The sequence below is a fragment of the Lissotriton helveticus genome, chromosome 3_2, assembly GCF_964261635.1.
Source record: "Lissotriton helveticus chromosome 3_2, aLisHel1.1, whole genome shotgun sequence".
NCBI lineage: Eukaryota > Metazoa > Chordata > Amphibia > Caudata > Salamandridae > Lissotriton > Lissotriton helveticus.
This window is the reverse complement of record NC_136062.1, coordinates 19,428,704-19,456,615: the sequence shown is the minus strand read 5'-3', so window position 1 is coordinate 19,456,615 and position 27,912 is coordinate 19,428,704. Positions and strand designations below refer to the sequence as shown.

Genomic DNA, 27,912 nt, shown 5'->3' with positions numbered 1-27,912 from the left:
AAGTAAAGTTAGGTGTTGCTTAATTTCAGACAGTGTGGAAGTTTGTAGCCATTGAAGGCATAATTTGCCCACACTGTAGGTTGTTATTATCCCTGGGTGATGTCTTTGGGGATATCTAGGGTCTGGCCTGTTCATTTTGAAACCCTGTGTTTTATTCAGGAATCTATCTTGACAGTTATTTGTATCTGTGGGCCAGATCAACCATTGTTTCCAATCAGGATGTGTTCTGTTTTGGTTAAGTATATGGTTTATGTCTATTTCTTCATCTGTTTCAGAGTTATTGCTAAACATTGTTGGCTTTGGAATAGACAGGTTATTTAAATCTTTGATTTTGGCTAAGCCAAGACAGGTGGTTTGTTGAACGGTGTCATTTAAAAATATCATTTGTTCTGGGATCATGCAGGCTCTAAACAAAGCTTCTATACCCTGTACTTGCCATTCTTTTGTACCCCAAACACTTTTCAAATCAACATGTTTGTCCCAATAATCAAATCCAAAAGTATTCATTTTTTCAAAGAAAGAATCTGAATATATCAATTTTGTGTTGGTTATCATGGTTTTCATCCCTGTCTTGTTTGACAATTTGTAATAAAATGTTTCAGCATTAGTTATGTTAAAACCTGAAAAATATGAATATTTGCCATACACGGTTCTAGAGCTCCCTTTTGGAGGTGTAGCACAATGTTCCCATTGATTAAAATTTAAAACATTTCTAGGTTGTGCAGATTTATGCAAGAAATGGTTACCATAATGGTTATAGCAGTACATGCTGTCATAATTTGTAGAACCCTGCAAATAATCATGTTTTGTAAATTTAGCAGACATTACTAAGTCAGACATCATATTGTTTATACTTTCAAAGTCCCAATCATCAGCAAATGAGTTTGGTTTTGCAAAGTCACTCAAGGAGATCTTGATTTGGTGTGGATATTTCAGGATCTCGACCGGACCATAAATTTCATAGTCAGTGTTGTCCCAGGCTACCCCACCAGATATTGGAATTGCTGTGAAGTTGGCTGAAGAAAGTTCTGAAGAAAGTTCTCTTTTCTCGACGTGTGAAGATGTGTGTGGTTTGAGGACCAAGTTGATGTTCTGACTTGCTGTGTCCATTTTAGCATATTTTCCCTCAATGAAGCGTCCCAAGGTAAATACCATGATGAGCCAAAGTATGAGGATAAATGCACCAAAACCCACCCAAAATTCAATCCATGGAGAAACTAGATATGTTTCTTTCAGTTGTTTCAAAAGTTCCTTCGCTTTGTCTTTAAAGGATTTTGATGTTGGCTGTGTCTTTTGTTCGCTGAAGCCTTCAGAGGAATCATCGAAGTTGATGAAGTAACCGGATGCAGTTCTGTCAATTGTTCCAATTGGTTCAGGATTTTTGTTTCTCGCATTTTCATTTGGTACTTCTGTATAGATTGGTGTGTCTCTGCTAAATGTCTTTATTTGGGTTTTCAGAGGTCTAAGTTCTATTGCATTGTTGCATAGTCCTTGTTGTTCTTCTGTAGGCGTTTCGAATGTGATGAGCCTCTTTGATAGGACCTCTGTACTGGTAGCAAACCTTGGTGTTCTGCTACTTATTGGGAGTCCACTTGGCCTACTGTTGGTTATCGGCCACATGTTGTGGTTTTACCAGGTCGATGGATACAACTCGGTTCTCCTTTTTTCCAGCAAGTGGCGGTAGTACAACTGATCTTGTCCCGTTGACAGACAATACAGGAACTGCTTTTCTGTAAGAAGGCCCAAATTCCTTCTTTACCGCGATCTTCTCCCTGACTAGATCCCCGACTTTTGGAATCCAGACAGGTCTTGCTGGGACAGGTGGTGATTCTTCAGTGGTCGTTGGCTGTTCTTTCAACTGTATGTTGCTCAGGTCTTTTCTTGTTTTGTTTAAGTCCTGCAAAATAGCCAAACGGTCTTTGACATCAAAGCTTTTTTCTGTTACCACTGAAGTCTGACTATCAAGGTCAGAGATCAACATCCTAGTTCCGAATAATAATTCGTACGGACTGAATCCCTTCAGAGAATTTCTTGGCAAGTTATTTAGACTACGTTGGACACTTATTAGATGTTTGACCCACCCAGCTCCCGAACCTAATATCCTTTCTATTATAGATTGCTTTCTGTCTTGGTTTTTTCTTTACACCATCCCATACCCTCAGGAAGGAAGTGAGAAGATTCCCGCTGGGCTGTGCTCATTTGGCCATTCTTTCCCCCCCCCAGGCTGGATTGCCTGAGAAAAAGAAAAAAAATGGTCGAACGTAGCATGCTCTTAGCGTATATGCCATTTAGACTCGCAAATCTTGTATAACAGTCCGGACGTCAGCCGAGTGCTGTGGATCTACATTATAAGTGGGAACTAGCCTGTATATGTTAATCGCAAGCCATTCTTTTTAGTGGTGATGTTATCTGCCTTGATACGACGAGGTATTAAACTGCTTCTCTCCCCACTGCGATCTCTGTTGCAGTTTGGGCAGTTTTTTACAAACATGGTGTAGTGCAGGCTCATGCCTGGCCACCAGTACCGTGATTGTAATTCTTCCAGAGAATCTTTTAATTTAAGGTGTCTGAGACCCTCGCCCATGTGTGCGTCTGCGATTAACAAGTTTCTCCTGTCCATGTTTGGAATCACTCTATCCCCCACTCCAGGGATTCGAGCAAAAGGAATGGAGTTTGCATCTATGATGTATGTGTAATTGAGTGGATAGTTGATCGGTAACGCCGAGCAGTCGCCTTTTGATGACGTTTTTGCTGCCAGCACTGTTTCGCCGTCAATGTATTTTAATGTACGCTTTTTTCGATCTACGGGAGCCGGTTTACTGGCTGCCGCCGCGGCTGTTTCAGCCAATGAATTCCCTACAACGTGAACGCCATCACGCTGGTGACTCAGTGAGTGTGTCACGTGAGTCTTTGGTAGTTCTTTTTTCAAAAGAGCTACCTGTTCCCAGAGCAGTCTCTGCTTTATTGGTGCATCCGTGTCATCTTTGTAATCGTTCTGAATCCAGGTCTGCAAATCCTTGTTATATGCTTTGACGCAGAAATATGAATCTGACACTATAAGTGTCGGGAATTCGCGATCCGCATTATCTAGCGCCATTTTCAAAGCTAATATTTCAGTTTGTAGTTCTGAATTAGTTTCTACTGAGTGTGATTTTGTTAATAGAGGTCTTAGTTTACCTCCGTGCCACACTTCTTTTGTAATCTCACATGTGGGGTTGTATGCATGTTCGTCCCAAACGGAGGGTTGAGCATGTCCGTCTGTATAGATTACACAGGCGTAATGTCGTAGAGGCAGAATGTCGATTGGCAGAGGATACGTTTTTTCATATTTTAGATTTTTTAATTCTTCTAGTTCTTAAAAGACTGTTAACCAGGCAATACTTGATAATTCATATCCTCCGTACTGGATTTTCAGATGGGCAATTCTGGACTTTTTGAAGTTGAATTTGTAACCCTCTGCAGCGAAACCAAGTATTATGGTGTTCACTCTTTTCAAGTGAGTTTCCAAGTCATCATCTGTTAAGTAAATGTCATCGACATAAGATAATGCTTCATCATCATATAGTTGTAGTAATTCTGTTACTCTCGCTGAGAATACCCCCGGGCTGTTCTTGTACCCCTGGGCTAACCGACAGAATTGTTTTTGAGTGCCATTTACTGAAAATGCAGTTAAATATCTGCTCTCTGGTGCTATGATTTGACAAAAGAATCCGTTGGAGATGTCCAAGGTTGTTTTGTATTTTTTGCGCACTATGTTATTCATTAGTGCAGCACTGTGTGAGTTTTGCACTGCAAAAGTTTTGCAACATGTGTTAAGGTGTCGGTAATCCAAAACTAGACAATATGAATTGTCTGGTTTGGAGACCGGAAACAAAGGATTGTTCATTTGTGAGGTGCAAGTTTCAATCACCCCCTGGTATTCTAGCTGATCTAGTATTTCATTTACTTGTTTTTTAGCTTCTTGCTTAATTGGGTACTGCCTTTGTGCAGTTGGTTGTGATTTTAACTGGACTTTGTGAGGAGGAGAATCCTCATCCCATCCTACGTGATTTTTATATAAAGCAGGTGCTAAGGCCACTGCCCACTTTCTAGCAAGTGTATATTTTTTATGAATCGGTATTTGATTCGAGAAGGCAGGCATAATTACTTCTTCGCCATGAGGGCACTCCCTGACAAACTCTGGTGGCCAGTCTTTTTCAGCTAGAAGGATGTCATAGCCCTTGGATAGGTTATCCCAAAATAGTCCCCTTATTTTCCTAGTCTTATCTCCCTCTATACGTAATGTTATCTCGTATATTTTGTGGGGCTTGCTAACTCTGGTATCTGCAGTTTCCACTTGAAGGTATTCATTCGTGTCCACTGTCTCCAGATGATTCATAAGGACTTTGCGAGCTATGCTCACCTCTGCTGCGCTGTCTAGCATTGTCTGAGCCCATTCTCCGTTTTTCAGTTGTGTCCTCAGTATTCTCGGCATTGTTAACTACCTTGATACTGGCTACCTTCTTTTTTGGAAATTGTGATTTCTTTTTCAGTTGAGCAGGTTCCTTGTCTTTGGACTTGGCGTGCTCTTCTGATCGTCCTCTTCTTTCCGATTTCTGCGAGGAATTCTGAAAAGATTGAGACGGACGTGTATCAATGTCTTGATATCTATCAGGTTTTTTAATATTATCCCTATTTCTAAGGTTATATCTATTCCCAGAGGGTTCACTCTGAGGTGACCTTTGTCTCGGGTTTGGAGATTTCTCTCTTCGCCTAGGAGACCTTCCTCTGGACTGGAATTTCTTTTCTTTAGGATTGGATTGTTTATTTCCATCCCAGTTCTTTTTTGGTGAATTATTATTAAAAAATATTTTTTCTGGACTTGTAGTCAGTTGCGGTTTTACTGGTATTCCACCTAGACTATCTCTGCCTAGCTCTTCATAGGATTTTTCTATGATTCTGGCAATTTCAGCTGGTTGGTCTGCTATATCTGTCTCTTTTAACCTCTGGCGGATCGCCACGTTTGCTGCTTCACCCTTTATGTTGGCTAGTAATATAGCCGAGACCTGCTTGAAGTCTTTCAGTAATTTCATACCAAGAGTTAAAGCAGGTTCTGGACCGTATTCATCTTGAATTTGTTTTAGCACATCTGGTATTACCGAAATGGATGGAACACCGTGCGTTTTTGTGTAGATTGAAGCAAAGACCGTACCCCAAGTGTCACAGTCCTCAATGTGTGGTGCGATTCCCATTGGGAGACATATAGTCAGAATCCTGTGCTTTTCTAATGGGGTGGTGTCAGGAAACACCGCCTCTATTTGGGTGATTTTCTGTGCCAACCAGAATGGTATCTGTTCCCGTTTAGCTGGAACTTTACCTAGGCAGGATTGGATGTTCTGTGGTGTGATTTTATTTGTGTTCCCCTGGTGAGGGGTCAGCTGTGGAATTTTAATCGCTGGCTGAATTGTTGAAGTCCGCATTACATACTGAACTAATTGTCTGTGAATTTTTAGTAGTTGTTTTAGCTGTATTAATAGCTCTGGTGCAGTCATCTCGTCGATGTCTGGATGTGGTGTGTATCCGGCTAAGACCGGCCACGTTGCTCCTGGTCTTCCTAAAGGACCGAGCCTTGTAATGTGATTGTTATGTATTAGGGCGCCATCAAATAAGAGCAAATGCTCTTGGAATTTGAGTGGTACTTCCACCTCCTCGAAAGGAGTGTACGTTTCAGGAGGTTCCTCTACTTTGTAATAGTGGAAGTACTTTGTTACAGCATTTGCTGCTGGAAAATGTATCCATGTATAGTATACCTCTGTCTGCCGATATTCGTGTGCCTCAATTACGAATATGACTGTGCCACCTCTAGGTGTCAGTCCATTTTCTATAAGTTTTAAGGTTATAGATCTCCTTTTAATGACCGGAATGAGTATTATATCCGCGTCTGCTGCTTGCATGGTAGCATCAGCATCTGCTATTTCAGTAGCTAATCTAATTGCCTCTCTTTCTCCATCACTGTCCCCCATTTTACTGACAGGATGGTATTATTTTTATTTGCAGATCGGGTTTCTTTATGGAAACAGAGATTAGGTGCACAATATTTTGGAACTGTTTTATCCTTCAACGTTGACTAGACCAAGAACCATACATAGGAGTTCCCTCCTGCGAGGTTTTGGAGGATATAATAACCTTTCACCCACTCCAGACGTCTTTGGAGTATTTGGGAAAAGGGGTCTGAGTGAGAAAGCACGACTGAGTTACTCTAAATGTCTTACGTTAGTTTTATCGCCCTTTCCAAACGCGTTGGGCGCCATGTAGTGTAGCTCCTATTTTCCCAATAGGCTCTGCGCATTGGAATAGTACCTACAGCAGTAAAGGCCTAGGCCAGACGTTAACTAGGTCTACTACTGTCGATACTAGACTTAATTTTTGGGTTTGCCAGCTAAGCTCAGAGTTCGCTAGAAACTTTCTCGAATGTTCAAGGAAGGATGAACTCCCCTGATTAGACAAGAAGGGATTTAGTTTCTGACAACCATAGAACATGACAACTTTGCTCTCCCCTAATCAAGAGTCAATCTCGAGAGTCGTGTGAGCACAAGGCAATTATTTTACTCAGTCAGTACGTGCATTCTTAGTCTCATCAGAATGTAGAGAAAAGGAAGAGACGGGCGTGTTCAATAAAAGATGTTATTTATTGATCAGTCTCTTTTCTCGTACAAGAGAAATGGATCGATATTATTGCAATACTTATAGTTAAGTAAAGTGCATACATTAGAAGCAATAGTATAAAATAATACTGTAAAAACATTGATATGGTTTCTGAGCCATATGATGTTTAAAATGATTAAAATATATTTACATACACATATACATTTGACTAAACGTACTCAACTGGTGTTTCTAAATACGCCTACCCCGTGTACCTGACCTAAGTCTAATGCGTGGGCGGGAATAGAAAGTTACAGTTTAGTTTAAGTTTGTTTTTGCCAAGTGAATAACTAAAGAATTCTCTAGGAGGGGTTATTCAGTTCTGTACCTGGAATTTAGGATGAATGAGGAATGGTATCTCTTTCTCTGCTCTCGATATTCCAGGCTGCCTGCGAGGGCTGCCCAGAAGCGCCGGTGCTGGGTCTCTCGGCTTGAGATAGCAGCGCGTCTCTCAGCGCGTCAGGAAGGCGGGGCTGCTGCCTGCGGGGTCTGCTTCTGCTCTCGGCTTCGGCAAGTATGGCTGCTCCGTCTTGTCACCACGCGTGTGTTTGCATAGGGCAAGGTCGGCAATATTTATACCTTAAAGGTGCCGAGATTGACGTAAGGATGGACATAGGTACGTCAATAAAGATGTCATACGACTTGCTCGTTAGCACATTCTTTACTAAAGTTCTCTGTGAAATCAAAACAATGGCCGCACGGATTATCCAGGTTGTCATAGGTTTGATTTGTTATGAGAACGTCGTATGCCTTATCAGGGGCTGGAGGAATATCGCTTGTCTAATTAGATCTCAAGCGTTATGACCTAATCAGATAACACGTTCCTGTGCCGTAGTGTGACTGCGTCAGATAACGGTATCTGCATCATGGGGGATTTCTTGCCTCATGGGCTGACTGTTAGTTAACTAGCTAGTAAGTTTAACCAGAATAGGGTCAGGAATAGGGGGATCGAATCAGAACCTATAGAAATACACGACAGTAAGTAAAGGACTTATGAATCCATGTATTTGAATATGCGCGAATGCTGTCTCCCCCACCCCCTTTTTTCCTCCCTCTGCAGGTTACATCAGAGATTACAGCCGAGGTGTGGCGAAGATCTGAAGCCTTGCCATGTCTAATACACGAAGCAGACTAGCGCCGCAAGGTGGTGCCTAAGCACGCCTGCAAACTACTCACGTGTCGTACAAACCCGAAAAAAAAAAATTAGCACCACCTGATAAAAAGTGATCACCCTTAAACCAGACCGGACGAATGAACCCATGTCACGTATGATGCGAAACTAGGAGAGAATGTGTGTATGTGACTGAGGCGTTGACCCAACTGGTCGAAGGACCGAGAATGCGAGAAAGTGCGACAAAATGGTACCTCCTTTCTTCTTTCCTTTTTCTCAAGGCACGTCCCCTCTACCCTGTCTAATGCTCAAACTGCATGATTACAAGATTCTAACGCAGACCCGTGAATGCCCTTTACTGTGTAATGCACTAAATAGCCTTTCTTGAATACACTGCCACCCTCTCTGTTGCACGTGTACTATTTAGCCTGCCGTTGCGCTCTCTCTCTCTCTCTCTCTCTCTCTCTCTCTCTCTCTCTCTCTCTCCCTCTATTTTTGCACTCCCACTCTTCCGAGTGATTAGCCCCGAAATTGGCAGACTGCCACCCCCAGCGCACCACCTAATTGGCTTCAAATACCGTCAGTATTTGCACAAAAACTTGTCTTTAATACAATCACCCTGAGACCGTGTCATTACCTCTCCTTTTCCGCTAGAAGTCAATGAACCGAGGTTGGGCCGTAAGGGAAAGGACAGGTAAGACGACAGAGGTTCCCTAATCTGGCCCGAAATAAGGGAACTACATGTCAACGGCTCCTATGGTATAAGAAAGGACCTCAGAATACGCGACCCTCCCCACCCCGAATTGTCGCAATACCCAAACAGGAAAAATGATCACCCCTGTTACATCCCCTGTATCAGCCGCCCAAAAACTGGAGTTATGAAACTACCCCTCATTTCCGGTTGTGAGAGATGGGTCGATTTATGCCCTTACCACAAGTTTCCTATGTCCCTGGTTGTCTCCCATAAAACCCCTGTCCTTTCTAATTAAGTAATCGGGCTGTAAAAGGTTACGTAGGATCCAGAATGATGTTTTACAAGGTTAACAGACTAGTCCAAGGTAAAGAAATCATCGAAATGAACCCCGTAGTAGTTGAAAAGCAGGATGCATCGATAGAAAAGAAATGTTTAGCCATGTTCGTCTCTCAGCAAAATGCCTGTGTAGTACCATGTTGACAACTCACAGTACCCTTTGTAAATGTAAAACTCTAGAGAACGGCATATCTTTGTCAAACCCGTCTTACGAAGGTGGGTCTCCATCAGATGAACTGTCGAAACTGTAATAAATAATTGTGAAGGAAAGTCATAGTAAATCCAACAGGCCCGTCATCGGTCATTTATATGTTAATTGTGAACCCTAATATAACGGACATTTTTCATTCTTTGCCTGGAGCTGGGAGAGAAATAGACTTTTTGATTATCTTCATCTGCAAATTCTCTAAAGACTGTCTTTTCAAACTTGTTTAAGGGTACTGCTGTTGGAGGAGAGAAGGACCGGATGTGGGAGCACGAGGCCTGACTGCAGACTAAGGAACACCTGCGACATTAGCCAAGGCGAGACCACGACAGAAAAGAGCTGCAGGACGAGGCACTGTTTTCGACAACATGAGAAGAAAGGGCCGACCTGATGCCCCTGCTCGATGTCCAGTGTTTGCCGACAAGTCCCCGCTCTCTGAATTCGGTCACACGCCCGCCTATCTGAAGTCTCTCGTTCCCCTAGTTTGTTCCTAATTTGGCCTTGCTCCATCCCCCTTTTCCTCCGACCTACCCTATGGACTGTTTTGTACGCTCTTCTTCCATCTGAACTTTCTGACAATCACCTCAAAGGACACAGGGCGAAAAGGACCTTTCCGACCAGAAACGCGAGGAAAGGGTCGTGCCCTGCAACGCAGAACTTAGAATAGAGCTGGACTTGTAGCTCCACCGCCGGTGCTCCACAGCGCCAACGAAAGGCAACAAAGAATAATGAGAACTCGTTAAACTTCGAACATTTGACATCCTCAATCGCCGTTTCTGCTAGGCCTCATTTCTCTCCCAGCCGCCATTGTATTGATCATGCTCCAATCCGAATCTGATATATGTAATAACCTGCCAGTCCACGTTATGAAATGTACTTGCTGCTCTCGCTACAGAATCGTTTTTGTATTGCATTCCTATGACTTTCCTGCTAAACAAATTGATCAAAGTTTATCAAATAGGTCCACCTCCTAAAAACTAGAAATGTTAAAATGTATTGTTTACAACTCTTTTCATCTAGGGTTCCTACCGTTTTCTTTCTCATGCCCACCACAATAGAACCGAGTAGAAAATGAACCAGCAAGATGTCTTGAATATGTTAAAGGGAGGACTGTTGAAAATTAGTACGTTTTGGTGAACATTATCTGCGCCATCTTGCCTCTTCCCCTGATGCCACACTTTTGTCGTGCGCACCCGCCATTTTAAGATGCCCCGATCAGAACGAACCCTTTTGCATGCCGCTGGCCCCTGACATAGCCCTTCGCCTTCACTAAGCCTGCACGCTGACCACCCCCCTGCTTGCACCTGCCTTGAATCATAAACCCCTCTTCGGCGCTGCTCTGCCCCAGGCCCTCATCCTGTTCCCAGCGCGACACCTCCCTTCTTCCCTTTCATGATCTCCGGCCCTTAGATGCAAACCCCCTTTTTCCCCGTGTGCCCGTTTGTCTTCCCCGTTCCCAGGCCGACACCCAGCTCTGCCGATACCATTCCTTGCCCCTCCCCGTACAATAGAAAGCTTCCCCCATCAAAGGATCCCCGGGTTGATCAAAGCCCCCACTCCATGAGATTCGATCAAACCCCCCACATTCCGTGAATCGGCGGAATATCCAGCTGCGTGATACTCATCACCTGTTGTGACTAGGGTGGGGACTTCAATTGTAAATGTGTGTGGGAACGGGCCCAAAGGGGAGTTCCGGGAATGTCTTTTCCATACATCAAAGCTTTAACATGAATGTGTAAGCTGCAATAAAGTCATAAAACAGTGTATAAGAGGCCAGGCCACAGAAATGTATCTAGAGCACCTCAGAACGATACCTGCTGTCCGTTTTGCTGTGTTCTCCTCCGGAGAGAATAAAAACCTTGTTTCCTGCTTTCCAGTCTCCAGCGCCTGCCCCTTCATTGATTAAATAACTAGAGGGTCACAGAGGCAATACCGCCGGGCAAATATCGATTGTCCCCGACCCGACTAAGGTTTCAACAGGTGCATGGGGTGTCACTTTGACACCCTCTAGCACCCCAAGTACAGGCTTGTGTGACATGTGGCACACATACATGCCCTAAGGGCATGTCTGTGTGTCACATTGCACAGGTGTGCATGCACAGATGTGCATGCACACCTGAATTCGGTATTTTACCACCCAATAGGATTGGGTGGTAAAATACCGACTCTTAAGGGCCTGTGGCACTCTTAGGAGTGTCAGCTACATATGGATTTACAGATTCGGTATGTTTACCGATTCGGTAAAATACCGAAGTGGTAAATTTACCAAATCGGTAAATATACTGAATCTGTAAATTCCGACCCACCTACATCTCAAAAGCCAAATACCGGCCGGTAACGGCCGAAATCGGCCGTTACCGACCGGTATTTGGCTACCTACATCTGGCCTTTAAACTTTTTACTCTGCAGAATTAAATCTGCTTGCTCGATTGTTTTCACAAGATTTACTTTCCTCTTATTACGTTATTACCTGGGAGGCCTAGGTAGACGAAGAGCCATTCTGGAGGTGAAGTAATCCTATTTCTTTGTTTGAGCTTTGTCATTCGTTAGTTTCTAATATCTTGTTGTTAGACCTCCAAGGTATCTATCAGCAAAAGCGAGTTTGTCCAGGACCTGAAAATACTTCCTTGTCTTAAACATTTTAAATCTGAATTCCAGACACAGAAAAATCCAACCTGTGTTGGCTCCCTCCAGGGATGGACTGAGATGCTTGGATATGTGCCGCTTGGATTATGGGCCTTGAGCAGGCAGGGCATGACGTATGATCCAGGCTGGTTGACCCTCCAGTAGTCCTACATACTGTGAACATCAGAACATGAGCAATGTAAAGGCGCCCATGAAGCACCAGTGTCCTTTTAGAATATAAGCGGAGGCGAAGAGCAGCAAGTTCTACACAATGCAGCTTTAGAAGGTTTTCTCCTCTATAGATGCTAATAGGGGAGAATGTAAACATCTACAGAACAGCAGACCAAAACAGCAGCGGTGAAACCCCAAAGGCTTTAAAGGTTAGACCTTCACTGGCTCCTTCTGCCGTCACCTCTGAATTCAGGATAAAGATATCACAAACAAAGGGAGATGCTTTCTGGCTGAGGCTGCGGTGAGGAGCTGCTCAGCTTCTATTTTCAAGAATTTCCTTAGTGTGATACCAGAAGTAGAAGAGAACAGCAGAGATGCCGCAGTTATCTATCCCCAACAAGGCAAAGTGGGAAGCAGTAGTCATATGGTTCTTCTCCTCTGGGATCCATTACAAATATGGAGCACGTCTGGCAGGTATTCACCCCTCTAGAGTTACTGATCCTGTGACATCAGTAACTCCGAAGATCTAGGAGGGAGGGCACATTTTGGGAATGACATGGAGGGATCAGTGTTTCAGTATCATTTCTACCTGTTATTGACTGGATTCCAACAGATCTCACCTGTTTTCAGAAGCCAATGCTACTGCGTGACTGCAGAGTTACAGTGGATCTCGTAATCCAGATACACGTGGTAACTACCTTTCACCCAAATAGGGATTACCGAGGCGCTCTGACCTTAAATACTGACCACCATGGGCTGGAACGAGAACAATTGTGAGTGTAAATGGTGAACTGCCACAGCACAAAAAGGAATTGTAATTTTTATTTTCCCCAAGACTGTATTTATGAGATGAGGCAGGTGAGAACAGAGGGGATGTACACTCGTGTTCTATTGTTAAAGTTATACTGTAACATCGACAAGTCTATATTTCAGTTGCTTCCAATTCTCCCAAGTGGATCTTCCTCAACTAAGCACACCCAGGTTCTCTATGACTGCTTGTATTCATAAGATTCATTTTTTTAAAGCTTTCTTTTCGACACTTTGGAAAAATATTTCCATTCAGAGGAGCAAAACATAAAAATCAACTGTAAATCGGGAAAGTTGCATTAAACAATCTGTAACATGCACATTTTGGACATACGTTCAGCACAGCATATACTTTTTCCATGCTCCATTAAATTCTGGATTGAGATATAGGACCTAAACGTGCGGAGGAAATGACCTTCCTCGTGCTAACATCTAGGGCAGGTCAGCACTTTTTTTCACATGCCAATAACCATTGCTGGGTAATTTGGACCTGTGTAAGTATTTGAATTGCATTGGGTAGTATCTGGATGTGATGGACACCTTCATCAATGCAATTAGCTGCAATCTCCAGCCGTCATCCTCTAGAGGGCCTAGATTTGCCTCTCATGTCTGTGTTATCTAACTAAAGGTGACTGGGGTACTTATGAGGAGGGATCTGTAGATGCTAAAGCTCTTGCCTTGCCCTGACAGCTGTGACCTCGTGATTTTGGCTTCCTATCCGTTGAAGTCAGATATGTTCTCCATTGAAGCCATGTATTGGGTAATGGTGTGTTTAATCTGTCGGTGCATTGAATCAAATTTCCCCTGTAGCTCAGCAAAAAGCCTGAACTGGTTCTCAGTGGCTATCTTCCAAACTGGAGATCCTCAATTTATCCCACAACCCACATCCTTGAAGGGCGCTTGCTTGGGAAAAGCAGTGTCCTACCCATTAAAGTGTTCCCCTCCCTGATTTTGTTTTATTCACTCAGTTAATCTGTGAGGGAGAGGTTCTCCATATGTTCAACACTACTTTAGTTGCCTAGTGGATTCTAGGAGGGGGGCTTCAACCATATAAGTAATGGATCAGGGAAACATTGCCCATAATTCAGTGTTGAATGCAGGGTCCAAAGAGGAGCCATACAGCCAGTCATTACTCATGACCAGATGGGTGACTTGATATTATTAGGAAAAGTCGGCAAGACCTAGCTCTCCATCATAGTTGGATTTGTATAATTTCCCCACTACCACCCTCAGGAGTCCATTCAGACCGAGGAAAGATCTCCTCAAGAATATGATGTTCTTAAGGAAGTCTGAAAGGATAGCTCTGTATAATGTGCAGAACTTTAGTCAGGGCTGTCATTTTGACCAGAGCCACTCTCCCCATTATTGATACTAACAGAGAGAACCTTTGGAAGCTTTGAAGCTAGTCAGTACGGTCAAAATATTCTTCGACCAGACCATTTTCTTGCCTGGAGTTTGAATACAGTGCGTGTTTTCTTGAATGCTGGACAAATCGGTCGAGGAAGCAAAATCTAGTGTGGTACTGAGACAGAAAAGTCTGGATTTGTTACTATTGACTCAACCCAATTTATTTAGGATTTGTATGGTTTATGGTCCTGAAGACAGGAGGTTGCTTAGGATTATCAGGGTGTCTGGCGTATACAGATATTGTGGCCTCCATGGATTCAGGACAATGAAGCGCTGTCAACTCTTCATCTTGCCTGAGTATTAGTGTTAAGTCTTTGATTACAGCACAAATAACACTGATAGCGGGGGATACCTGGTGGGTGCCTTACCTAAATTGAAAGGAGTGTGATAGGACTCCCCCCGCCTTACCCCCATCTCTAGGTTAATTACATAGTGCATGAACATAAGAGATGAATGTTGGTGAGAAGGAGAAACAAGGAGTCCCATGTGAGGTTATCAAATATTTATTAGTAGCAGCACTAGCAAATTAAATATATGTTGAATGTTATGGTATGTGGACCTGTATTGCATGAATCCAGTTTGGTCTTGAAGTACTAAGCTCCTAATCATTTTGTGGAGTTAGTTTACTGGTATTTTTACTTCAGCATTAATAAAGGAGATTGGCCTGTACAAGGTGCAATTCTTTTGCTAGTCAATCTGGTTCAACCTGGCAATGGCCTCACTTAGGTCTGTCTGGAAGTAGCTCATTTCCTGTGCAGTTGCGAACAGCGCATGGAGAGGTTGGGTATGGAGCCCGCCAGACATTGGAAGAATTTGGCCCAGAACCTGTTTAGACAAATAGCTTTGCCTGATAACAGTTCTTCAAAAGTGCCTGAGATTTTCTCAACAGCTAGAGTATGTACATGTAAGAAATTGGATTATTATGAGGAGTGGGTAACTACCCACCTGAAAGAACAATCACAACCCTTGCCAGGGTGAACACTCACAGTCACTAAATGAAGCTGAACTTAACCACCTGGTTGCTATGGAACAGAACAGACAGGCCTAACTTGGGGAACTGCATAAAGTATTCATGTATTACCGAACAGTAATAAAGTCAAACTGCAAAACAATAACAATCTCAAACCGAATTAGAAAAGTAATATAAAATGTAATACACAAAATGAAAAAAATACAATAAGGTAAACCAGAGATATGATTTTTTAAAGATTTAAGTAGAATTAGAGCCCAAAAATACAAAGTATCCATGATAGTCAATGGTCGCTGTAGACCGGGACCTAGGCACAATTCGAGCCTGACCGTGATGGTGACTTGGTCAGATACTGTTGGAAAGTGGGTTATTGGTAGGGGTAAGTATGACTCTACCACTAGTAATAAGTCCACTAACATGGTATGTGGTAGAGTAAAGGTCTCAGTAAATGAGTCCTTGCTCAACTCTTGGTAACTGGAAATGAGCAGTCAGGCCTAACTTAGCAGACAAGAGTGTAAAGTATTAAAAAAAGATACATCAAATAAGTAATATACAACACACAATGAAAATCACACACCAACTGATAAAAATAGAAATATTTTAATGAACAAATAGACACTATAACAACAACAATCCAATGTAGGGAACCTGAGATATGAATGTTTAAACAATAAACACTTTCTAGTGCTTAAAAACACATAGCACCACTTTGGGACAAAGTCAAAGTTTGAGGCCGACCGCGATGGAGCCCCGGTGGGATACACTAAGTGGAGGCCCTGGTCAAAATTTTACCTTTACAATCAGAAACATTTCTAGAGCTTTTTCTTCTGAGATCACTCGACCCTCCACAGCAGGCCAGATTCGGAGAGGATTCACCAGCTTTACTTTCCGTGAGGCCCTGGTCAAATCCTGGAAGTCCGGCACTCCGGAGCTTTCAACGTGATGAACCTGAAATCTGGCTGATAGTAGTCGGCTTGACTCTCGCTGTCAGGTTGGTCACCTTCTGGAGCTTATTCCCAGAAGGTCTCCAAAGTTCAGGAGGTGCAGAGGGTATTCTCGTACATTCTCAGTGTCCAAAACACCAATCCAAAGGTCTGGAATCTCCTGGATGGTGTCTGGGATGTCTGGACCACAATTCCCACAATTCATCTGGACAAATCCTTAAATGTCCACTGGATGCACTCCAGGATGGGGATTCTTGGTGGAGATGATGCAGGTGGGCTCTGGTAATTTGTAGCTTGCAGGGCGTCCACTCCTTAAACCTTCTTGAAGCAAGGCACTGTCCTCAGGGCTGTAGTACCTGATTGTAAAGTAGACATAGTCATTCAGAGTGAAGGCCTTTGGGTGCAAATCCAGATTCCAGCATGGCAGTCCTTTTCCATGTAGTTTCAGGCAGAAAATCTGAGAGACTATGCAGCTCTCAGATATTTTCATGAAAGCAAATGTCGTCTGCCACATAAAGCTTTAGCTCTGAAGGCTGGAGGGTGTGTGTGGTGGTGGGGGGTGTACTATATTATATATATCATAGTGTCCTACCACATCTAAGACTAACATCCAGTTTAAGGTAGGAAGTGTACCCACAGCAAACCTAGAGATAGAAATATGGTAGGAAAAAAGCAGAATTACTCAGCAATCAGACTGTGGATACATAAGAATTGTCTTGGCATCCTGTTCCCTTCCTTTCGAGTGTGCCCCAAGTGTTATGTGTGAACCCAGCAGGCCTGTAAAGCAGGAACTGACACTCAAGCAGGATCTAACACTATAATATCATAAAGGATGCTCAGAGCCTCCACCCTCCTCCTGAGCGCAAAGAGTAAACCCTGCCCATTCATGTTAGCATATTGTTTGCTCCTGGGAGGAATTTCATACCCTTTTCACACCTAATCAAATGCTAATCACAGGCGGAGAGAGGTTGGAGCGCAAATGCAAATTAGCCTCCAGGAACATCAGGCAGGGAAAAGGTAATTTTATGAAAGTTACTTTTCATTAATATTAACTACAACTCCGGCTTCACTATTGGATAGGTTGTTTTTTAATAACTGTTATAAATAGTTGTTTCATTATTTACCTAGCTTGACCCATTTCTGAGATATAGTATTAGTGTGTTAATCTGTATTCTGGGTTTCCATATGGGCTAGCCAGCCTTCCTACTGTGAAAATAGCTTTTGGGTGCTAGTCACTGTAAGAACATGTTAGCTTTAAATATCTGCATGTCATGCTTTTAAATACTATGCACCCTGCCGTGTAGACTACAAAGCCTCCATAGGGGTGCCTTATTCATATTTAAAAGGGAGGTTTTGACCTGTCAAAGAGTTTATTTTGACAGGTTGAATTTCAGCTTTTACACTGTTACAGTCAGGCTACAAAGTGTAAGTTTAAGTAGGCCTGTAGCCATGTTTTCATTGCCACTGTAGTGGATGACATAATAGGTGCTGCAGTCTATTGAGGGCCTTTAATTCTACACCATATACCAGTGACTTATTATTAAGTTAAATATGGCAATTAGAAACATGCCAAATCAATCATGTTTAAAGGGGGGCACAGGCACTTTACTACTGGTAGCAGGGGAAAAGGGCACAGAGTTCAAAAGTCGGCAAAAATATAGGGTCCATTAAAAGGCAATAAATCTGTGATGACCATGCAAAAAAAGCAGATTTCTTACAGTACATGCCTATGGTATTTCTATAGCTCAACCCGAGCCAAAAGGCAGTAAACTGCTGTATAGGGTCAAAGGATAGCATAAAGTCATACCACAGGGTTCTGCTTTCTAGTGTAAGGTGCGGGACACAGAGTGAGGACAGATGAGACTTGTACTGAGGGTATATGCACATATCCAGCTGTAACTGTGCCTTTTAAGGAGTGTAAACACTGATAATCCCAGAGAGACTGACACTCTCTGACTGCAGTCTGAACAAAATTGGGGAATGAGACAAGAGGCACACAAAAATAAACTTTAATACGAAAATAAAATGAAATAAAAGATTCATGCACGACTAATTCTTGAGACAAGATGATTTTTTAGGGTGCTTACATAAATGAACTTGAATTCAAATTGAAATGATATAAAACATTAATGCACAACTAGTGCTTGTGATAAAATGATATATGGCCGGAAGTATGAAGTAGTTTTCCGGTCGCAAATGGCCCAATTCATAGAATCTGGCTGCTTGGGACCGGAAAAATGCAATTTGGGACGTATCATTCCCAAAGTGTGATTCAGTGACATGTTACCAAATCGCAGTTTGAAATTGCGAATACATACTGATTCTGTATTAGGAAGGGGCATGTTTAGGGCGTCCCTTCCTAATACCAAATCGCAGTGGTATGTAAGAATGTTTAGCAACTAAAATGCGGTTGCTAAACATTCGCATTTTACCACCTACTTCAAGTAGGCGGTAAATCATTCTTAAAATGGAAGGGGTCCCCTTCCCCTTTGTGAAAGTTTGTGCAAATGCTTTTTAAGAGCACGCAGTGGTCCCCCAAACTACTGTCTGCTCTTAAAAAAAATGAAAATAAAACTTTCAACTTTTCTTTTTTTAAACACAACTGCATTAAAAAAAACAGTGCTTTATATTTAAAATCAATCACAGACATGGTGGTCTGCTTACTCCAGCAGGCTACCATACCTTTTATTTTAGTGATTTCTAAAGGGTCGCAAATTACGACCTACCTCATAAATGTTCCTGAGGTAGGTCCATTTGCAATCCACTAGGAATCACTAAATGAAACGAGTTTCATACATTAGAATATCAATTACCTAATTGCAAGTTGCAGAAAATCACAATTATGTAATCGCTTTTCCTAATATTGATATATTCGGCCCTTATTATTATTTCTTTTTAATTCTTTTTATTAAACAGAAAAACACATGCTCCAGAAGTCCATTAGAGTATACATAATATGGAGATTGGCATTTACAATGAAGAGCTTACATGATAAATCAAGCCTCCCAGTGCCCCCTCCCCCCAACTAGTTAGACGGGGAATACAACCATACAACATGCTCTGTAAAATGTCAAAAGTTTTCTGTCATGGTGAGGTCAGATCAACTCTATAGTTCATCCAGGCCCCCCATATCTTTTCCCATTTACGTGGTCATCCCCTGCTCTGATACACTGTATTCTCAGCCCGCTGGCACCAGTCTAAATCGTTTTCCCAGGACTTTATTGTTGGGGCTGCGCAAGCACCCCACCCTCGGGCGATGTTTCGCTTTGCCACCACTCCTGCCAAGGTGAGCGACACTGTGGCCCATTTTGGCTACCCCCAGGATATGCCATCTTGCCTCTACTGGGACCTGCTCTCCCAATACTGTTGTCATCACACTAGCGGCATCCTTCCAAAATATCTGAATCTTGGAGCAGCCCCACAATATATGGAAAAATGTTCCTGGCTCCCAACAACCCTGAACACATTGTGTTGAGGCACAATGGCCCATGCGGTATTGAACTGATCCCGAAGCGCACGATCTATGTAGGATACGGAGCTGGATGAGCTGAAATCTCGCTCTCACAGCTATCTCCCTTAGGCTCTGCCCTGTCTCCCTGCAATCATCATCCTCCAGGAGACCTACATCCGATTCCCAGGCCGCCAGCAAAAGTCCCAAACAGTCATGGGTATTGTTGATAAGTTTCTTGTACGTTAGGGATATTGCCTTATCAATCATTGGGTCAAGGAGGAGTCTATCTTCAAGTGGTGTGTATTCCGGCAGTGAGTCTCCTTCTTTTAGGTGACAATGGAGTGCATGCCTCAACTGTAAATATCTAAAGTGCTCAGTCGTACCCATTTGGAATTCCATTTAAGACTCCGGCCCTCATTTATTAATCAGCATTTAATACAGCCATTGCAAAGTTTTGAAATAATGGACTAAACAGGAGACCCTGAGAGCTATCATAAAAGTAGTACCAATAAGGAGACCACTCTTGGACATTTGTGATTTTCACCCAGGATAAGAAGGTGACACCTTGGGAGCACCCAAAAGAGCATTTAGGTCGGCACACCCAGGAGGAATAACCAGAATGTTCAGGCTCCCCAACAATTAATTTCTAGACCTTTGCGGGGGGTCCATATAAGGCTCGATAGTACTGGGCAAATATATGGGCTATCTCCCTGGGTGGGTTATGAGCTCATCATCATTTCGAAGCCAACTAATATAACTAAGCATTATCTTTTTCAATTTGTCTGTCCAAGCTTGCTGGTGCTGCATTTTCGCTCATATTAGTTGCTGAGGGTTTTCTTTAAAGCTATCTTCCTGTTATTTATGTTTTGACTCCTGAACCTTTGTTGCGAAGTAGGCATTTATGTCACCATTGTTACAGTTTGAGTGTGTCACAGCACTGATGGCAATGCTTTTTGTTATTGCCCTGTATGCCAGAGGACAATGGGGAGTGTACTGTGTCGCTGTTTCTGAAAGTACTGTGCAGTTTTTTCCTGCAGTTGGCCTCCAAAGTTCACTCTGGTGAGCCACCTGTTGCTTAGTCGCCAGAATGAACGAGTCACCAGCGGCTTTCTCCAGGTTTGTATCTCTAAGGGGGCATGGTCAGACAGGTCTTGGGCATACTGGTGTGCCTCTATAACTGTTTCGAATTCAGGCAGCTTGACAAAAAAGTATTAGTTGGGAGAATTTTAGAGAGTGACTACCTTAAGTGGGATGGGAGTGTTTCCAAAAGTTACACAGCCCAGGGAGTACGAGTGGGGATGGGCCTGGTGGGGTTTTAACTGGGGACCCAAACTCTACTTTGATCAATCAGTTGACCCCCCCACCCGCCCTTCAGCATTGTCAGACTTGTTGGGGCTTCCAACAAATCAGATCTTATCTTCCAACAAATCAACTTAATTGTTTAAGGAAGGTCTTTGAAAGGGATGGTGGTGCACATACTGCAAGCAATGTGATGGGCCTGCCATTTAGAAAACCCATTATCATTAGATTTCGGTCCAATCGGACTTGCCACGTATGGTCACCTGAAGCAGATGCTGATGCCTAATCAGCATTGCCACTCCACTGATCCCATAATATCTAGGAATTATCAAGATAGTCCCCACTTATTACCTTGTTCAGTAGTCCATTAACATTCCATGTAAGGGATCTGAAGGTTGTGGAATGACTAAGGTATAACAACCATTTTGTCTATTTCTGTATGGGGAAGGATATGAGATGTGAATCATGTACCAAAGTGTCCTATGTCTAAACTTAGTAGAAGAACAATAACTGTAAACTCCCTTTCCCCATCCCCATTTTGCTAACTGTGACACAACAAAGCTGGGAGTAAGGCACTGGGCAATGCCCCTTCTAGATATCCCCAACAAATTCCCATTAGTAAAGTGAAACTATAACAGTGGAGGGTGTATCATAGAACAGGACATATGATAGGGCCCACCTACTGGAGAATTCAGTTCCCATGGAGGACAGTAGGTGCATGAAACTAGCTCATTAAAGAAAGATGATGCATTTTGTGTCAAGGCTTTGATCCAACATTTCTCACAGTCCATTAATGGATGTTGTCGTTTGGACAGAGGCATGTGTACTTCTCAGACAATCAAAGGTAGTGATCAGGGGCAGCAGTCAGCAAGTTCCTGCTAGTTCATTAGTGGAGTAATTACTAGGTTTCACCTGCACAGCGATTGTGCTGTGCTTGTGAAATCTCTTGTAATAACAAAATCTTAAAGGGACTTACAGCCCACCTTTACTTACCATTTGCTGTCTGCAATATCCATTTCATTTAATTGCATCTCACTGGTTAGTACCACATAGGCACCTCCCGGTTTCACTTTATGTTGTGTGTTCTGCCCAATCCTCTGCTGGTGAATGCCCCATAACAACCAGCCCACACCCTTCCTTCCATTTCTTGTGTGGCTTGTCCTACCGCTCCCTCCAGTTGTTGTCTGTTTCTGTTGTGCATTGTCTTTCCCAGTGGGACTATGCAGTAATAAGGGGGAGAGGATTAGGGACGCTCAACCGTATGTGATTCTGGGAAAACCACTTATTCTCCCCGTGCCTAACAGAATGAATGTGTTTTTTTGTAACGCAACTTGTGCTCATGTAAAGCGCTGTGATACCTTCGGGTCGAGTTCGTGCTATATAAAAAAAAATCTCAAACACCCCACTCCTTGAATGCATTTCCTATCAGTTGAGCCCGTGATGGATTGTAAGAAAACATGGGCATTCGAGCACATTCATATACATTCAGACTTGCGCGGTACAGAAATTAAGGTTGGTTTTTGGGGTTTATTGTATCAATAATGCTGACCTAAAGCCAAACCGGCCAGCTTCGTGTAGGTGGTAAACTTGGCATGAGTGGCTTCTGCAGTTTACTTTAGTTTTAGATTAGCAGCCCGTCCCGACGTTGTCCGGGTATGAAATAGAATTTGTGTAATGTGTGTATTTGGCAAGGGCAATTTATTTTAAAATCTCGCGGTAGACAACATTTTTTGTTTCATTAGAATAGGGACGGAGAAGGCCCAGCTGCAGCCCTGGTTGATGTTAGCAGGCGCGTGTAATTGGTGTAATGATCCACCACCTGAGTCCGGCTACAGCCCTGGTTGATGTTAGCAGGCGCGTGTAATGTCGTTGAATGAGAGAGTTATCAGCCGCGGGTAAATCCGTTTAATGAGAGAGTTGAGTGACAGCGAGTAGGAGAGGCTGCAGTAATTGTCCCCGCAGACACGGTCATTTGCGTGTTCCCCCGCTTGAGGCCCAGATGCAGACCTGTTTGATGTTAGCAGGCGCGTGTTCCCCCGCTTGAGGCCCAGCTACAGCCCTGGTTGATGTTATCAGGCGCGTGTAATTAGTGTACTGATCCGCCGCCTGAGCCCGGCTAGAGCCCTGGTTGATGGTAGCAGGCGCGTGTAATTTCGTTGAATGAGAGAGTTCAGTAACAGCGCGCAGGAGAGGCTGCAGTAACGTTACTTACCAGACCTCCAGGTGAACGCATTTGTCACGCCCCCAGCACACGGCCACAGCAGACGATCTTTTGATTAATGTACGACCCACATGGCATGAAGGGCGGAACGTAGCACACGCCCCCAGTGTTTCTCACGCCCCCAGCGTGCCCGTTGATGCGGCGCAATTACGTTCACATGGCATGAAGGCCGGACACACGCCCCCAGCGTTTCTCACACCCCCAGCGTGTCACGCCCCCAGCGTGCCCCTTGAGGCTGCGCAGCAACGCAATTGGCGATGGTATGTACGACTCACATGGCATAAAGGGCGGACACACGCCCCCAGCATTTGTCACGCACCCAGCATTTGTCATGCCCCCAGCACACGCCCACAGCCCATGCCCACAGCCCACGATGTGATGGCCGTACCACATGCCCCCAGCGTTAGTAACGCCCACAGCACAATGCAGACACACCCACAAGGGACTACTTTGCTGGCACGGTTCTTTTACCTTTTAAATATATAGAGGAGTTGGCCTAACGGCTAAGGCGCTCGACCTCGGACCAGGGGATCTGGGTTCGAGTCTTGGTAACGACGCCAAACATCCTGTGATTCTGGGCAAATCACTTAATCTCCCCGTGCCTAACAAAAATAAATGTGTGTCCTCATGTAACGTAACTGGTGCTATGTATAGGGCTCTGATACCTGATTCAGTTTGGGTCAAGTTCGCGCTATATAAAACTTTGCAACAAAAAAAATAAAAATTATGATGGCCGTCTGCATAGCCTATGTCCTTCTGCTGCAACTGCCCTTTCCAACGCTGTATTGGGTGTTGTGATTGGTGCTGTGGTTACTGAGATTACCCACCTCAAAGGTTTGGGCTCTCTCTTTACAATATTAGTATGGAACTGAAGGAACAGACACAGTTTTTCAAATCTAAAAAGACCACATTCTAGGAAGAGGTCACAGATGAAAGCGAGTTGTGAAGAGATGTGAGATATGTGAGAGTTCACTTTTCAAGCACAGATGTGCGCATTAAAATGTTAATAGCTAAATATTTACAATTCGTAGGGTCAACAAGGCTTGTTATCAAGCCCTTTTGCCCGGTGCAATGGGAGCACCCAGGAGCTTGAGACCCTAAAATAAGAACCCCCTGCAATCCCTCCCCATACAATGTTAGCAGTCTTAAAAAGCAACGATCCTCAGTGCTGGCGCATCTTTCTCCAGCTAAACACAAGCTAGGCCATTCAGGGAATTTTCCAGCTGCATCTGCAGGGACATGCTGATGGTCAGGGACACTTTTTTCCCCAAAAGGTAAAGGAATGAAGTTGCACTCACAAAAAAGAGTTTAGGAATGTGGTACCTAGATGTTCCATCACACTTTGACCTATAATTACTACAAGTGAAATTATGCCAGCCTGCCCAAATAAAATATCGACAAGATTAGGCATCCCTCTAGATTTCAGCAGGCAAACATCAGAGTGCCCAAAATACTGCACTGACTCCCAGTGGACAAGATCAAATTAATGGCCGCTGGCACCATGCACACGGCTTTACCTACAGAAACTGCCCATCACTACGATTAAATCAGTCGATCTGCCGATTAACGCTGAATTTGAGAGGGATCAGATGGACTTGGTGTGCTCCTCTTCACACCAGAGACACTAAAGCTTGATGGAAGACAGAGCATCCTACCTAACTGTGTCTAATTACAAAGGGTCACTTGTCCCCTTATGGTGGAACACAGAGTCAAAAGTTGTTCTGCAACAAACGGGGGATGCCAGAGTGCTTGGATGGAACTGTGAAATTTCTGGTGTCAAAGCACTAGAACACCAGCCACACGCAGGAAGGCCCGTCAGACACACGCTGGCCGATGTCGCAAGTCTGTTTCTCTGTGCCTGGCAGAGCGCGGCTGCCAGCAAAGGGATCGACAGGTGCCCAGTGATGCAGGGGGTCAGGATCAGCAGGGGTGGAGGGTCAGCGCCACCCCAGTCTGCAGGATGATGTTGGATAGATAGGCTTGGCCGGCAGAGCCCACTCAATGTGCTGCCATCTTGCACCCGGCCAAGCCACGCCCCCCATGTCTAAAAAACATAGACAATGACAATAAGTCTCACACAGGCAAAACCTATTGGCTTTGCCAATGCTTGTTTTTATTTTGTATTGATCCGCCTGCCCCATAGCCATTTAGCTAACTAGGTTAATTCGGAGTGACACAAACAGTCTGTCGAGCCAGTGTGGGCCGAGCAGGGACGGTGCCAGAAGCGGTTTCCTGGTTTATCTTCTTGTATATAAGCAATACACCCTCTGTCTTGATTTCAAGTTCCTAGTTGATCATTTTCAGCTATGGAATCTTTTTTTGGTTTTCTCTGCCTGCCCTCAAGCGGAGATGTAATAGGGGCATTTTATGTAAGAAGCCATTTTGACAATGCACTAATGTGCACCAAGATGTTTTGAAAGTGACTTGATTTTCCCCATTATTAATTTTTACCTTTCTATGCTACCTATCTCTCTCCCTAACACTTTCTTTCGCACGATTAATAGTCTGCTTATTAAATTCCTTTGAAGCAATCGCAAACCTACAATTTCATTGGCCCGTCTTCAACTCTCAAAAAAATCTTGGAGAAGTTAATTTTCTTAATCTCAGACGATACCATTCTGCTTTCTCTTTGAAACAAATTTGGACATTTCTGTCTGATTTTACCGTATCTTGTACGGCTTGGAGCGCCTTAGAATTGGCTCCGTGTTCTCCTTACTCTCTTCGCTCAGCCATTCAGGTCACTTTACCTCCGAAACGCATGTCCTTCCCTACTCTGGTTCATTCCAAGGCTTTAGTTCTATCCTCGCTTGTGGCACATTTCTCTTCCACTTCTCGCTCTTTTGATATTCCTCTTTGGTACAATAAAAACTTTAAGATTAATAATCGCGCATTATTTTGGAAGGGGTGGATTGGTATTATCACCCCCCAGCATCTGATCAAAGATGACACTATCAGATCCTTTTCTGAGCCTCAGTCCCTATATGGCATCTCCTCATATCATTCCTCTCATTATAATATTCTTAAAGATGCTCTCTTTTGCTATTACTATCCTGCAAACCCTAATTCCTCATTTTCTCCCGATCAATCATCTCCTGCCTTTACCCCCGTAGATTTTTCCACACAATTTAAAGCGGCTACCATTTATAAGTTATTATCTCACACTTCTTCTATTAGAATAAAGTCCTCCTTGGAACTTTTATGGGAAAAAGACTTAGGTTTGGATCTCTCTACAGACACATGGGACCTCCTTTGGTCTAGGGTTCATACCACTTCCCGCTCAGCTAGCACAACACAGACTCTATATTATTTTTATAATAGATTATTTCTTACTCCCAGTGACCTGCATAGATTTAAACTACTTGATTCTCCTAAATGCTGGTCTTCCCCCCACGCAAAGGGTGACCCTCTTCATATGTTTTTCCATTGTCCCCTAATAGACAACCTATGGTCCAATGTCTGGTCTAAGTTAAATGATATTATTTTGTCAGACATTCCTTTCCATATTGAACATGTCTTCCTTGGTAGTCTCTCCCCTGTATTTGATAATTACAGAGATGTTGGTAATTTTATAAATTTATTTCTAGCTATCACTTTTCAGATTATTACCTCTAATTGGAAAGACACTTCTCAAATCTCATCTCTAGCATGGTGGAATTTGTTATGTCATCATCATAGAATGGACAGAGCCTACGCCATTTCAACTTCTTTGAAGATTAAAAGAGATTTATTATGTTTACCTTTAACTAACTTTTTATCTAGGAAATTAACCTAATTTCTTTTGTTATAATTTTGCAATGCTATATACTGTATCTTAACTATGGTTACTAAGTTTATCTTTATATAGTATTTTCTTTCTTTTGACTCTTCTCATTTTCTTCTTCTCCTTCCTTCTTTCCTCTTTTTTCTTTTTCCTTTTTCTCCCCCTTTCTTCTCTTTCTTTTCTTCTTCTCTTCTCATAAAATTGGTAAAAATGCATTTTCATTTAGAATAGTTATATTTTTTAAGGAAATTACTCTCTATTGTTTTGTTTCCTATGTTTTGATTCACGTCCTTAAGCTTCCTGCTTTTCTATTCCATGCAATGATGTTTTACATTGTTTTGAAATTTCAATAAAGCATTTTAAACAGAAAAAAAGAAAGTGACTTGATTTAATGGAAGAAGTGTGTCATGCTTTGCGTTGTCTTCAGCTGGTTAAAATAACGCTACATCCTACTGTGAACACCAACAAACTGTGGGCGAGCCTTTTCTGAGTAATTACTGCATGTGCATTGCTGGGTTGGTCAATAGCATTGCATGAATTGCCCTTACATGCCAAAGGTAGCTGCCCCTACTTCCAACTTACCATTTACTTCTTTCAGCCGGGGTGAAAAGGTAATCAGCTGATTTAAGTACTCCCAGTTCCTTGGGAAGTTACTGCTTTATACATGTTATTTCTGTCTTTACTATGTTGTGGTTCATTTCATTGTAGGTGGTATTCTTTCCAAGTGAATGAATCTTCCCAGACTCAAAGCATTCTTTAAAACACATTCACAGCTCTGCTACATAGGCATAAACATTTTAGGAAAACTCTGGGGATATTCCATTCAAGATATTTTACTCCTACGTGCATAAATTCTCCACAGTACATTTTTTTTTATTCAATCTGGATGTAAGGTCAACCCAAGTTGTTATACGAAGAGTGGTTCAAAAACAGCTTCATGAATTTCCTTCTATGTAGGCCAGATGTTTGTTATTTAGTCATTTGGACTGCTTGGACAAGGCTTATCTGCATCACGCTGCGCTCTGCATGTTCATAACGCTGTAGCGAGTAGTACTGTGAAGGCATACGTGCATTTTAACTATCATTCCCGTTTTGCGTATTTTGGTTTTTAAATTGTTTCTTTAGCCCCTGTTTTTAAATCGCACCATAGCGCTCACCTGCACTCTAATTGGTTATCGCCACCGCTGTTTTGGCGGGTCAGTAGCTGTTCTTCCCGTTTGTTGGCCA

General features: G+C 43.1%; 1 protein-coding gene across 1 annotated transcript in view; it reads right to left on the bottom strand.

Moving 5' to 3' along the window:
* Window positions 1–27,912, bottom strand: part of SLC27A2 (solute carrier family 27 member 2) — a 471,878-nt gene that overhangs the window by 130,869 nt on the left and 313,097 nt on the right. The gene's annotated exons all lie outside the window — the stretch shown is intronic.